The 16,253-nt window shown below is 32.5% G+C and overlaps 2 long non-coding RNA genes across 2 annotated transcripts; one reads left to right on the forward strand and one right to left on the reverse strand.

Annotated features, from left to right (window-relative positions):
• The first annotated feature begins 552 nt into the window (after positions 1-552).
• Positions 553-15,976, forward strand: LOC132750005 (uncharacterized). Its single transcript, XR_009628489.1, has 3 exons — positions 553-740; positions 13,255-13,357; positions 13,616-15,976. It is a non-coding gene; the product is annotated as an uncharacterized LOC132750005 (long non-coding RNA).
• Positions 5,232-13,001, reverse strand: LOC132750004 (uncharacterized). The gene is made up of 5 exons (XR_009628488.1): positions 12,555-13,001; positions 8,322-8,562; positions 7,603-7,811; positions 5,864-6,022; positions 5,232-5,356 (listed from the first exon to the last, which is right to left on the reverse strand). It is a non-coding gene; the product is annotated as an uncharacterized LOC132750004 (long non-coding RNA).
• Positions 15,977-16,253: the final 277 nt, after the last annotated feature.

The raw sequence follows: 16,253 nt of genomic DNA on the forward strand, positions 1-16,253 counted from the left end.
GTCTGTTATAAACTCTGAACTATAAATAGCATGCAGTGTTAACCTGCAGAGAGAATGTAAACAAAAACAGCAGAGGTTTAATGGATGTTTTATATAACAAAGACATTATCAAGTCATCTTGTCCAGATATTATTTTTGAAGTCAGTTCCCAGCAAACACCCGACGTTGACCTAACGTTGGATCAACGTTGAATTTTGGTCGCGACGTCGGTGACGTTCATACAACGTCAAATCGACGTTGAATCCCCGACGTCTAACATACGTTTCATTTTGACGTCGACTCGACGTCGGGTTTTTGGTCGGTAATCTGACAATAGGTGAATTTAATTTATGAAACCAATATATATATAAATGAAAGCATAAACAGCGAGAATTTTAAGTTTAAGTTTAGAAAGGGAACATTATATATTTATTTTCTCCATCAAAACAACAGTATCACGTAGGTGGCTAACGTACGAATATTCGATAGGTGGCGCTCTGTAAACGGATAGTCGCAGATCAGTATGAAATATATTTGCTCTATTTTCGTTAAATAATATCTTATCTCCTCGAATTAGTCTAAGAAGTGTTTATATAATTTACAATGAAGCTGTTATCTTTTTTGAGGGCTTCATTTTATAGTGGTAAATAATTTAGTAAATTCGAATTTGCGACTTATCGGATTTGAAATTCAATTGTATTGGCGGACAAAAAAACGACGGGTTGACAGACAAAGTTGTATATTCCAAACAAAAGAAAAAGGTAGGCAAACATTATATGAGCCGTGTCACGACAAAACCAACATAGTGCGTTTGCGACCAGCATGGATCCAGACCAGCATGCGTATCCGCGGAGTCTGATCAGGATCCATGCTGTTCGCTGTCAGTTTCTCTACTTGTTATTGGGTTTGTAAGCGAACAGCATGGATCCTGAACAGACTGCGCGGATGCGCAGGCTGGTCTGGATCCATGCTGGTCGCAAACCCATTATGTTGGTTTTGTCGTGACACGGCTCATATATTGTTTTTCAATGCTAATTTACCGCATGTTTGCATGGATTCGATGGTTATTTGATCATTGAAATGTTTGACTGGTAAAACTTAATGTAACGTGATTTCGCGAGATAAATATTTCTGTTTCCACGTAAGAACACTTTATGATTTATCATTTGCTATAGAACAGTCTGTATAATCGGATCATTTTTCCCACACTATATCGCCATGCCAAATAAATGCACAATCAATGGTAGGAAATATCCTAGCAAATTGAAATCAATAAAAAGTTAAATGCAGTACGTAAGACTCTTATTATTCAAAATGCTGGTAAATAAAATTTCCTCTTATTTCTTATCACATTGAATTTCCCTTAATATGAGGGGCCAGTCATTTACACATGTAATCAGATGCAGTTTGATTTTTGATATCTGTGTAGTTGTTAAACTACTCATTGATAATTGGAAGTAACTTTACCCATACTGTTAGCATACCATGTGTTTCTTATATTTCTGAAATAATGAATTCATGGCATTGAATTTGATACATGTAAATGATATCGACTTTGGTAAGATATATACTGAAAAAGCACATTGTATTTGACTAGCTATCTTTTATTAATGTGATCAAACAACATATTACAATCCAGAAAAACACATTATCATAATTATAAATTTTCAATAAAAGTAAATAGTTTGTTAATTAGCCTGCTTATCAACAAGTTGTATGCTCGTATCATAAAACGTTTTTTACACTAAGCCAGTCTGTCCTTATACACTTAGAAAGACCAGAATAAATGCTGGGCAGAGATAATATCTATAATCAAAAGCAACTGAAAGTACTGGAGTGTCGATTGTGTTGTGAAATATATAACCTTTCACAGCCTGATTTCTGTGTATTGATTACGCCATTTATTTTCGTTGCAGATAATGTAAAGTTTGGGATATTTATTCAAATATTTTTTAGTTCTATTAGACCTATCTCTAAAAAGAAAAAAAAACAGAATCTAGGATGACATAAAATTATAGGTTTTTTGCAGCAAAAGTGTGCCTTAAGAAAGATATTTGGCACACTAATTAAAATATTGGCCCAAAGTTAATGCCGTTCAAGTAATATCCGGTATTGTCTTAATGAACACTTGCCCTGTATCATAACCTTTTTATTGCATTTGCAGCAATGCCTGCCCTGTATTTTAATCTTATCAAAATTTGAGACTTTGGGCAGCCCTTATACTCCATATGGGATCACATGGCCCCACCTGGGCGGCCATGTACTCAATATGGGCCCCATATGGGCAGACCCTTGTACTAAATATGGTTTCAAATGGCAGGGCCCAGATACTTCCATCATGGGTAGATTTTGAATTCGGGATAGATCTATTTCAAAGTACAATTATAAAGTTTGGCTGGACGTTAAGTTGCAACTGGCATAATTCTTGTACTTGCATTAAATATTCAAGTGATTGTTTTAACTGGAACACGACAGATTATGACACAAAGCCTTTTTATTATCCTGCAAGAAAACAACACACAATGTATATGCTTTAAACAATGTTAACTTTATTTAGTAATCTCACTTATGGTAAGAGTGTATCATATATATACAGATTCTCAAAGACACAACTGCAAACCTAGATTCCAATGTCTTTTAAAATTTTCTACATAATTCATAGGAAAGTATTTATATATTTATTGTAATTCATTACAAATTTCTATCTATCCAATTACTTTCATTTTCAAATGAAAAAAGTATTCTATGTTTTATATGATATTTAAATTTTCAAGATATCTTTGTATTGGACAAAATGAATATGATCTACATGAAATATATATAAAAGTTGTTTTCATAATTTACAACTATATATTACACTTTTGGTATGATAGTGCTGAAAAAAAAAATATTATACAGCTTGTGAAATGTAACAAATATAATAAAACAAAACTTTGGAAAACAGTTGGGTTATACTGTTCATAGATGTGTAAACAAAAAATTTACAGCTGATGAAAAGTAACAAAATAATAACAAAACCTTGGCACATAGAAATACTGTTTTATAGACGTGGTAAAAAAAAATATGCAGCTGATGAAAAAGTAACAAAATAGTTTGTACCAGTTTGTAAAATAACCAGCTTTTCATTTCTCATATCTTCATCAACAAAAAACCACAATAAGGCAAGAAATAACAATAGTATTTACAATTCAATGCATTTCAATTGTTAATTATCAAATAGTTATAGTAACCTTTTTGGTGAAACGTTACTGGTTTGGATCAGTTTTTTCTATGTGGCAAATATCATTCTCAAATAAGGAATTTCATTAATCTTTTATCAATTTTCAATGGTTTTATGGAAGTTAACGTTGAATTATTATCCTGACCACTAGCCACTTTTGTGAAAAAAAATTTATCAAATGTTGATTAACTATATAAATATCAAAAAATGTTAACCAAGTTAGAACTGAAATTCGGAAAAAAAATATGACAACAACGGTCAAAAAAATGGACTTCATCTTTGCGATGCTTCCTGATAAAAAGTTTTCTCGCATAATTTCAACCTTTTATTGAAAGGAACCAAACATTAGTGGAGTTTAGACATAAAGTAAACACATACATGTAAAATGTATCAATGTAAATAACATGATAAAGAAAAACAACTTCTGAAAATACCAAAAAGTTTTGTTAATTTCAACTCATGGCTGCGCCACTTTGTGAACAACACTTTAGGTATCCACTCTGTGAAATTAATCATAAATAAAATGTGACATTTACACCGAAATTAACAATTATCCTATAAAATCAATAACAGAACAGTAATTAATTAATGGATATATTCCTTTAAAAAATGTGAAATAATACTGATTTTAAAACGAGATCAAATTTGGTTGTGAAGAAGTTCATTTAAAAAATTGTCAGTAAAAAAATAGTTGTTTCAGTAATTTATCCGATATTATCAAAGTTTCAACAATAACAAAAATAAAGATTTACAAGAAGCATCATTGTACAGTATTTCGACTTGATTTAAAAAAGGTTAATACCATATCTTATATATGTGTTCCCTGTTAGTGTTAAGTTTGGACAAGATGTTATAATTGTATTGATCAGTATCAAAAACATTCCCCAAGCATTAAATGTCTTGATTTAAATAGCAACAATGTTTAATGAAAAGAAATAACAACAGCATATAGACAACAGAAAAAACAGCATATAATGTCAACAACAAACATTACATAGCAGCAAAAATAAACTGACTAGAAGGCAAAGAATTTTGCATTTACAAGAAAGACATGCTATGCTGATGACCTCAAACATTAAAATTAGCAACAAAAAGTATAACAAGATACACAAATGAGCCACTTACTGTAGTTCTGACCCTTATCACATTTTAAAATACTTTGATATCTATTGACTTTCAATCATTGGAATAACTTATATGCCCGATGAAGAAAAGGTTCGAAAATGTAAAATAAAAGTCATTCATTTTATGCTTTTGTGTGTATTACTGATGTATCCGTGAAAATTATATTTGATAATTTCACAGTGAAAATGATCAAAATTTCAAACTTTTCAATGACGAGACTACTTTTTAAAGATTTTCCCCATGTGGTACCTTAATATCATTTTTTGCTGACAATTCTGACATTCTCAGGACTGTTTCAAGACTAACCTATTCCTCTGAATAAAACAAAATTAATTTTCCTTAAAATACAACAACTTTTAAAAATGGCCGCCACTTACATTTCACAAAGCCAGGTCATACATAAATTGCCTGAGTAACAGAAATAAGGTGGGATGGTGTGACTTTTTCTTCTGGAATTGGTTGTTTTTTATTATTAAAACAAGCGATTATTCATATTTTTTAATAAAAATAAATAAAATCATTGCTATTCAACGTTGATTGTCAAACTTTTTGTTCAGCCCAAGACTCCTGTATTTATGAATAATTGGACTTAAATTCAACTAAAATTGATGTTAACAGTGGGAAAACAGATTTAATAATTATTAAAGTTAATATTGAGGAAATTTCATTAGCATAAAATAAAAAAAGACACTTTATTGTTTGTTGTGTAAAATGTAATTTTATATCATTGAGGGACTTTTAAATAACAGTGTTCTCACTCGTGAGAATAATGTTTTTTACAGCTCACTTGATGATATAAAATTTCATCTTACACACTAACAAACAAATATCCACTATAGATTTTGCATTTTTTTTTTAAATAAAAACATGTCTAGTCACTTCCTTCATTTGCTTCAGGTAAGGTCTCGGACACTTTGTTTCTTGCTTTCCTTCCCCATCGCGGTCCCACGCCCCAGCCAGCCACTTTTGAAACCTTTATTTCAATATCCTTCCTCGTCGCAGTCTTTGTCGGCAAGTTCCTTTGGACACATTCTATAAAACAAGCATCCTTATCCTTAAAGAATGAAATGAAATGCAGTGAAATGTAGGTATTGAAACCATTCAAAGGTCATAAGTCACCTTGTAGCATTTTGAGCATAAAATTGAAAATATAAACTAATTCTAGTATGTTTAACAAATATAGATGTTTGTGTCCCGGTTTTACATAGCTTTTAATAATATTCCTGTGATATCGCTGCAGTCAGTTGTAAGCTGAGATCATCTTATCGGTGTATCAGTAAAAGAATGTTAAGGTAAGCAAATAACTTGCTTTACAGGAAGGTGATTTCTGCTTATATTATGCATCACAACACAATGCATGGGATCAAAACCACACAGCATGAAAAATATTCTCTCTTATTAATTTCCATAAAAGCTAATCAAGCATTTTCTTTCATTAAAGCAATACCTGAAGACACAATAACAAGATCTTGGATAATATATATATTTTGAAGCCTTACTTAAAGACACCACTTTGCAAATTCGTAATATATCACTTACTATACAATACATTCAGTATCTAGAGGCCCCAAATGTTTTCTTCCCTTTCAGCCCCTTCATATTGAACATTCTTGCCAGTTCATTTGACATGGTTTCTATCATCTAGCGGTCAACAGTTTCCCGCACAACTGCCCCACCAAACATTGAGAGGAACCGCACCTTAAATAAAGCAGAACATAAACTTTTTTTTAATGTTAATTTTAACGCTACTAATTTTCAAAATTTGTGATGCGCTGCAAGTCACCAAATGACAAATAATTGTCAACTGGACCTCAAATACATGATCTGCCAAGAAAACTGTTTGAATTGACAAATTAAAAGACCTTTCCTCATATATTTACAGCCTAAGTGACTTGTGCCTTTTTGTTTGTCCCCTCCACCGAGTGTAATGGGGCACATTATCATTGTTGTTTTTTAACACGAGTTTATACAGTATGAACAGAATAATTTTTAGCTCGACTATACGAAGTATATGGAGAGCTGTCCTACTCGCCCCGGTGTCCGCGTCGGCGTCCAGATTTTAGATTAAAGTTTTGGTGCAGTAAAATATTTTTCACTATAACTTTGTCATTTCTTAAGGTATCAACTTCAAACTTCAAATATATGTTCCTTATCATCAACCACATCATATGTGACAAGTTTCATAACTCTAGCACTAATATTTTTCAGATTTATCTCCCCTTGAACTTAGAATTTTCCTTAAAAAATACTATTTTTTACTGTTACTTCCTTGTTTCTTAAAGGATCAACCTCATACTTCAAATATATGTACATTATCATCATCCCCATCTTATGTGACAAGGTTCATAACTCTAGCACCAATAGTTTCAGATTTATCTCCCCTTGAACTTAGAATTTTCCTCAAAAAGTACTATTTCTTACTGTTTCTTCTTTATTTCTTAAGGGATCAACCTCATACTTCAAATGTATTTACGTTATCATCATCCCCATCTTATGTGACAAGGTTCATAACTCTAGCACCAATATTTTCAGATTTATCTCCCTTTGAACTTAGGATTTTCTTTAAGAAATATAATAACTTCTTTTCTTTTTTAAGGTATCTACTTCAAACTTCAAAATATATATTTCTTATCATTACACAAATGTTGTGTGACAAGGTCCATAACTCTAGCATGACTATTTCTAGAATTATTCCCTTTGATCTTGAAATTTATGTTAACAAATATTATTTTTTTACTATAACTTAATACATAATTATACATAATTGATTTTTCTTTTCATAGTTTTGTCCTCCTTACTGCGTCCAGTATTTTATTAGTCGAGCTTCGCTGTCTCCTGTGACAGCTCTTGTTGATATTATAATAACAGCGCAAATCCTGGATTTTGTGGGTACTAGTCATTTTCCTGGTATTTTGAAAGCTGCCAGCATTTTGATTAATGAATCGACTGTCTTGTCTTAATAATTAATGTTGAAAACGAGGCCAACTGCCCATGTCTTGTGCTCATGGCTATTATAGCATATCTAAATAATAAGATAACTGTTTCAAATATGAATCAAAAAAATTAAAACAAGCCAGTTTTTAATTCCGAAAGTAATGCAGTAAAGTGTTTGTCCACTGTGCAATATTTTCCTACATAAGTATAGCAGAATGATAATACATTATCATCAAGTGCTAACCACAGACCATTATGTTATTTCGCATTTAAGCCAGTGGATATGTGGTATACTTTTTCAGTTACTAATGGTGCAATAATTACATGACTAACACTATGCTTACCACAGATGACAGCTTTGTCTGATCTCCTAGAAGCTCATCGAATGTTTCCATCTGCTAAGGAGAATGAATAGGGAATGAGATATCTTCAGGAAGCTGCAGCGGTTGGTCATCTGCTGCTGACCTTGACAACAATTGCTACATCATCCTCTTAATTTCACGATTCTCCTCCCGCATTGTCTCCAAGACTCAGAGAATCTGTGTAACAGCAGCTGCAAAAAAGGATTCATAATTCTAGGCTTTATACTTTTAGAGCTATGTGAATTACAAATGAAAAAAATCCAGTATTTTAAATTTTTCCTTGGCTTTAACAGTAATTAACGCTAAAATCTCAAAAGGATTGTTGAGTGTGCAAGGTCACAAAATGTGAAAATGATAAGAAATCATGAATTAAACTTAAATTTTTTTTGAGCTAGGCATGTCATGGGGTGAAAATAAACATTTTTGACTATTCCAAGGACCGTTACTTTGGATAAGAGTTGTGGGGTCAGACAAGAATAGGCGAACATTAATTCACATCATGATAAAGACTAACACAAGTAATCATCAATTTCTTTTGAATTTTTTTTTTAACTAGGGGCGTCACAAGGTGAAACTTTCCATTTTTGGCTGTGTCACTCAATCCAGATTGTTACAACATTTATTGGCTTGTTTTGAGGATAGAACATTTAATAAGTATGTACTGTAATGAATATATTTACAGCTCAGAAGTTTATACTTACTGGGCCCAATAATCTGCCCACGGGAGGGCGTATCAGAAGCACCTTGTATTAGAGAAGCACTTTGCACATCACTGCTGGCCTCTCGCAATGCCTGTGCAGATAAGCAAGGCGGAGGTGAAAGTAGGCTTCGTGCCTGTTTTGGGCGTTGTTGCTTTGTCAATAACTTGTGATGGCCTACTCTCGGTGTCTGTCTCATTCTCATCAGTGGTCACTATCCGATTCATACAGCCTTTTTGATGGCCTATTGACAATAAAATGAAAATACATTAATAAGTAGTTAAAAAGTACATATACATTAAGTGAGTTATTGCACCAAGTGACAATATGATTATGACCTGTACACGGCTGACAAACATGTATTAGTCTATGTTTACGTACCGAATTGTTGTGCCGCAATTTTTTCTACCAAGGATTTTTAGCACGAATGCGCTCGTTTCCTGATAGGATTATTTCATGAACAGGAAGGGCTAGAGACGTGGAGTTGGTCTCATTTGGAAGCTTAATACAAATGTGAAATAATGATAAAAGATTTTTTAATTGTCTGGACAATTGTTTTCACAACGGCCCGGGTAGTGAATCCCTTGCTCGTAGGCTCGAATCTAGAGTTTCCGGCCTTCTCTTAACTTATAGTATGTTTTTAAAGGGGGTCATAATTTACATTTTTTTTTGGTTTTCGAATTTTTTAAGATGAACACAGGTTTAATCATCTATCAGGTCATATTTTTTCTTCTCAGGTCCGATACTCATGCCTGTGCAACAGCTAGAGGGCTTGGTTGGTACTTGGAAAAAATACTTGAATTTGTAATAATAAGTATTTGTATTTAATATTTTAAAATGCTTATGAATGAAATGTTGGTACAAAATGGAAGGGACTTCTAAGGCTAGGGGGGGGACACTGGATTTCAAATGATGGTGTCCCTTTAAAAAAAGATCTCTTAAAATTTAGTCTAGATAGAAACAATATTTTAAAATGTTAGTGTCGACTCCGTCACAGTTAAGTAATTCAACAATAACAACTACACACATGCATAGGTCAGCTAAAGTGCCTAAGAGTCAGGGCGTAAATTCTAGAAAATGTCGCAAATTAAACGACTATTGGGAAATTACATGGCAAAGGCAAACCAAAACTAAACAGTGTTTACAGCTTACCTACACACACAATAAACATGTAAGGATATAATATGAAAAGTCGTTATACGAAATCGTGGTTAAATGCTCGGAATCGAAAAGAAATATTTTTTTCGTGTACAATTTTACAATTTAACATTTCAATACACAATTTGATTTTAAGCGGCAGCGGAAATCACGTCTGCACATGCTCGAAATAATTTTTTCATCAAAAACTGATTTTTATAAATTATTTCTGAATTTATAGTCTAAAAACACATTTTTATATTTAAATAATAAAAATTAAAACCAATATAAAAACTTAACAAATTAATTTCTCGCACCTGCTCAGGCATGCTAATATTTATCGGGTTGCCCAAATGGGACCCATATGGGTCCCTCATGGCTTGTATAAATGTTTAAAATAATGCTACGATTTTATATAAGATAATAGCAATTTATGCCAAGGTGGTCACACTATAGCTCAAAGTAAACGAGTTCTAAAGAAATAAATAAAAGAAAAATCGTTTTTTTCCTTAAAGTGCTGGAATATGGTACCCATATGGGTCTAATATATAGGCGTACCAAAATGGACTTGCTAATATTGGATCCATAGGTCCAATATGGGCATACCCATTAACTTGCCTAGATATAGCCCATATGGGTCCCATATATGCATGTTTTGCTGGGTATGTATTATTCAGTACAGTACCTCCAAAATCTGCATATTCTGCACATAGGTCAATAAGTATACACATTGTGACAATAAGAAATATTTAAGGTTAAATGTGGTAAATACTCTGTGATTACTTCTTACATTTACTTGATATTAATAACCAATACTCGTTACATTAAAAGCATACTAGTGACACCGGCGAGCAACTCCAAAGCAATACTCGGTAAACTGACATGTTTATTTATTTTCAAAATGCACTGTCATCTGAAATTTTATTGTTGTCAGATTGAACGTTTACCTTAAATTTACCTTTGTTCATAGTCTTGAAATGGGATGAAAGTCCTCGTAATATCGAGCAATATCCGGCGGTAAAGGCTCCCACGTTTACAATTTTTTGTAAACCTTTACATGTTTGCTAAGAACCGAATCGATACCGTTTAAACGGTGGTACTTCTATGCACTATACTATACCATGTATTCGAGTCGCCAAATGATGACTTACTTTCTATACAAGTAAATAATGTTCAGTGCTCATCACGATTTAGGCGGCACACATTTTCTGCATTGTATCCGCATTTCGTTATTTAAAAGATCAAAGAAAAATCAACTTTAACAAAAATGAATTATGTCACAAGCGATTATTGCACGGTGATGGTGTGTGGTCCGGGTTGTAAACACCCATTTTCCATTTTTTTACTTTGATAAACCAATTAGTATAGATAAAATCCATGATTACAGGAAATTATTAAGATAATTTTTAAGACAATATGGTCATCTCGAATAAACGGTAAAAAATATCATAACCGTTTATGAATGAAAATCGAAACGAAATCCGTTTAAAAGTGTAACCGTGGGGGCCTTACCGGCGGTACGGTATTCCTCAGTGGAACTAGTTTTTGTTGCTCTATGTTGAATTATCTTTGTTTCATGTGTTCATACCTTTCATTGTTTTACGTTTTCATGTCATAATTTATATACCTTTTCTAATTGAAATTGTTATTGACGAAAGTGTGTGAGAGAAGAATTTACAGTTCATAAATGTTTAGGCTACTGGTTGGGGACCACCAAAACCGGACAACCACCAAGTCCGGACGGCCCTGAAAATGCTTAATTTAGTATTTTCTTTGTTCAGTGGTTGTCACTTTTTTTATCAACAATAAATGCATGTTTCTTCTAAAAATAAATAAATTAATTAATTTCAACCACCGTAAATGGTAATATAATTTTAATGGCTATTTCAAGAATGTTGACGTTGAAATTTGGGGGGTCAAGAAAACAATGCCTGACCTCATATACCATTTTATAATCATTTGCAGAGTAAAACAATAGAATTTCCAAAACTTCAGCATTTGTTTCTGAATCATTGTCTATCATGTTAAAAATTTAAAACACCCAAGCTGTTATATCTGAATTAAATAACGTCATGTACATAAATGTCCGGACACATGGTACTGTAGTGTAGACAATTGAGGTAATTTTGATACCTCCTTCACCTTGTCGAGCCTCAGATATAAGTGTCAATACAATCAGACAGACAAGTTTTTTAGTTAGGGGAAGAACCTAGCTGAACCTTGTCAATTTTTTTGGTCTCTAGGTTAAAACTTATGAAACCTGTACAGAAAAATGTTCAAAAAGTGTCCGCGGTTGATGGTCCCTGACCCTGTTGTATTAATCACAACATCTCATCTTAACAAAGATGATAAAACATACAGACCTTTTCAATTATTTTTAGTATATGTGATCTACCGCTTGATGTTCATCAACTAAACAATCTAAAGTGATTTCTTTTTTGTTGCGGACCGAGTTGAGTGGACACTTATCTTATACCTCTTCTACACATTGATAAGATGAGATAAGTTTTATTTCAAGTCGGCAAGTTTTCAACAGTACAACATCAATGCCACTAGCACCTGTGTACAACATAAGCTCTAGGAGCTTTTATAACCGACTGTATATAACATAAAGTATAAGATCAACAAAGATAAAACAGCTACAATAAAAAAATGATTAGACATGATATATATACATCACATACATAAAATAGACCTTTTTAGATATTTTTATAAAAATGAATCAGATGGTAAAAAACTAAATGATAGTCAGTGTTCCCATTCACGCACAAATCATCAAATGTGAATTCCGTATAATTTACAAAAATCACGCATGAAATTAAAACTAGGTGCGTGCATGCACGTATAAAAATTGAAGTAAAACTGCCAAAAAATTATCCGCAAATTCGAAGCACAAATCAATAATCTACTCACAAATCTCTGAAATTGTTTACAAGACCGTAATTTAATCCGAGGTCATAACTTGGGTTTCCCAGCTGTGCTATTTTTAGCTCATGGACTGGTTTATAATTATTAACGACGCTTCGCACGCTTTGCTCATTCTGGGATAATTTATTTTGTTTATTAGTCAAAATCGCTGTATGAGTATCCGATACTTACAATTTCTTCAAAATAGCCTGATATTTGTGTCAAATAACGAAGTCGAAACTGCATTTCAATCTGCTTGAATAAAAATGGCGTCGTTGAAGAGCCAATCACGTGATTCACTCGCGCATTTATATAATTTCTGCGTACAGTACAAATTTAAACTAAATTGTAATTTTAATTTTCAATACTTTAATACAATTATAAATGTATGACAACCCCTTCTATATTCAATGCATAAATGGATTTTCTAACTTGTAACCGAACATACGGAACTATTTTTTTTGTCAACGAAATTCGGTTGGCAATAAGAAATATTTCGGTTAGCGCTAGCGCGCGCGGAGCAAAAATACCGTATATCGTGAAATGGAAAGGCAGAGTTGCGATTGTTTGGAATTGCGATTGTTTGCCTGTAGATGGGTGGTTATACCTTTGTGTCGATTTACAATCGACACAAAAATGACAGTAACATGTGAATTTCTTTGATGTACGTTGTATGAGCATTTGTACAAAGTACATTGAATATAAAAAAATAACAATATCAATTTTTGCGGGAGTAGAATTAATTTCATTTTGGTATTGGTTATATCAGTTTTTCATGCGCTTATGAGTTAACTAAGATTAATAGTAATTGGATTTTGCCTATTGTATTAGACAAACATCCTCCCACCACGTACATGGTTAAATTCTAAAACGATTATATTTCGTCTTTCAGATTGTGAAAATTATGATAATTCAACATGTGTCAAAAGTTCAGGAGGAAGATAAAAATATTTAGAGGAAAAGAAAAAGGAAAACCTACCAAGATTTTGTGACAGGTATATTTCAAAATATTATAGAAAATACAGTGATCTTATTACCCTTGATTTTATAATGAAATTCACGAAGCCATTTTTATCAAAATTAATAGATATATACAGTAGGTACACGAAACTACATGGTTTAAACTAAATTAGAAATAATAAGTATCTTTTTAAGTAGTTGGAGAGTTTTGTTAGAATTTCGTTTAATTATAATATGTATAAGTGATTTATTTCTTGCGCTTGTAACTGATTATTTTATTTTTTTATTTTCAGAAAGTGTGATGAGATCTCAGGTTGGAGACGGTAATGATACGCTTATAGTATGCCCCAGTTCGACATAGTGTATGAGGACGAAAGAAGCTAGAATACTAATGAAGATACATGAACATTGCTATTTATAGTTATAACAAAATATTCAGAATATTATTCCATTTAACATTCAGATCTAGATTCAGTTATAAAATACAAAGACAAATATACAATCAGTGAGTTGGATAGATGATTGAAAAATCCCAAACTCAGAGTTGATATAAGAAAAAACACATGCATGGATGTTTGCTATATAAAATGTCAGTGTTAATATTCAAGAAGGATTTAAAGGATTTTGTTTATCTTATTTCTAAAACATGCTTAATTAATACATGAAGCGTTATTAAAGTACATACCGTCAAGTTTAATAGTTTCAAAAAATATTATGTAAATCTTGCATTTGTTATAGTACCACATTTCTTGTTTTGTATTTGTGATTCCGAGTATAAAATAGATTGCTAAAATCATAAGAATGCTTATTTATTAACCCTATTAAAGAGCTTCAAAATGAAAAAAATCATATTCCAAAAGTTTTGAATGAGGTTAAATCATGGTCAGAAAATTTGGTCAGATAAGGTTGGCATATTGTCAGAAAATGGACAGAAAAGGTTGGATTATGGTCAGAAAAAGGTTGGATTATGTCCAAATAATGGTCAGAAAAGGTTGGATTATGGTCAGATAATAGTCAGAAAAGGTTGGATTATGGTCAGAAAAGGTTGGATAAAGGTCATTTATGACGTTGTATAGACGTCGGTTTCTGACGTCTAAAAAACTTTCAAATCCAACCTTCTGCCAACGTTTACCCAACGTCAGGGTCTAACGTCAGTACAACGTTGGTACAACGTCTTTTGTTTGCTGGGTTGTTTTTCTTCTTTTTTCACTGAAATGCTGTATGTGTCCTTCATCAAGTCAGACAATTATATCAAAATCCAAAAGATGTGCCTTACATGGGGCATTTCTTTTGAACAACCTGCTAAAAATGTTCTTGACAGGAATTTAAAATATTTTTAAACTGTTAATGTATAAAATTGTTATGCATATGCAACATTTAGTTTGATTAACATTTGTGAAATGTAATTTTTGACTACAAGATATTTACAACAAAATATAGTGTAAATGAAATATACCTGGAAGTTACTTTTACTTTTCATGAAGTTTAAACCATTCAAATACAAATTAAATCAGTACTTTGAAATTAAAAAAAAATCATAAATTAATGGATTATTGTAACATTGTTGGATTTGATAAAGCAAGTCAGTAAAAAGTATTGTTTTATTCAGCATTCCAATGTGTCGTCTGCCTCCCTGAAATATACATCGTCTGCTACAAATCTCTCTCCCTGAAATAAACACTGCCACGTGCTTCTGTTTACTACTGAAGGTTCATGACCTGTAATTATCACATGGCTCCTCCCAGGGAAATTCAAACTTCAAATTTGACAGCCAGTATTTTTTTCCAGAAATACAAAGTTATATTTTGAATAATTTTGGTCAATCTTTATCAAAAATATCTATGCCTACAAACATGCCAAGTGTTGTTTTAATGCATTTGGTAATTAATCTTAAATCTTTGAAAAAGGGTCCCTGAAGTGAAACATGCATAAAATTAATAAGAAACCTGCCCTAGCACCATCTGCTGGCTTTTATAGTACAGTTCAATCTGATTATACAGATTGCAAACAAAACCATAGTTGCAGATAGCACATGTATATTACTATAAAAACTGTAACAATAGGATGAATTTATGACTTGCTCATCACGAGCTGTTATGTGTATCACGTGTACCGAAAACTAACAGTTTTAGGGCAATAAAATTGGTAGCATTTCTGATGCATAATTAGCCTTTATCTTATTGCAGAGTATATGTATTCATGCATATATGTCTAGATTAAATTTTAAGGAACTCTGAAGTTCTATTTTTTAAAATGTTATAATTTACTCAGTATACAAATCAAGTCGCTGTGAGATAAATAACAACTGAAACAAACATTAAATGAATTAAGTGTCACTGATAGTTAAACATATTTTCTATCAAAGAGTTTCTTATATATATCAAACTATTAGTAAGAAGAAATACTGATATTTCAACAAGAAATTAGATTTATATTTCTTTAAGTAGCCAAAGTTAAGCATTTTGAAAATAGTGGAAACTTTCTCTCTATTCAGGTTGTTTAGAGTGCATCTTGTCTATTCAGGGAAATGATGACTTTAGACTATAATAAGGTCATTCATTCGCGGGCGATAAAAACTCTAATATTGTAATCAGCTGGAAACATATGAGCACGCGTTTTCCTTGCAAACAACATGCAGTTCCGCACAGTGATACGGGGTTAGGCCGCTATTCCATTTATACGTGATCAGTGGTCCGCGTCCGTCATCCGCATCCGTTACCGATTCGCTAATCAAAGAATACGTTGAATCTATTCCTTTTGTCCGTTTACCATCCGCTTCCGCGACGGCATCCGCGACGTTTCGCAGGATGAGCGATTTTTTACGGACGCGGACAGTCACTGACATGTCTCATCCCTACAAAATGCCTCGAACAAAATTAAATACTTTATCGATTTCGAAAGAAAATACTAAAGAAGTCACCAAAATAGTGT

Source organism: Ruditapes philippinarum, unplaced genomic scaffold (assembly GCF_026571515.1).
Source record: "Ruditapes philippinarum isolate M1 unplaced genomic scaffold, ASM2657151v2 ctg2518_1_1_1_1, whole genome shotgun sequence".
Classification (NCBI taxonomy): domain Eukaryota; kingdom Metazoa; phylum Mollusca; class Bivalvia; order Venerida; family Veneridae; genus Ruditapes; species Ruditapes philippinarum.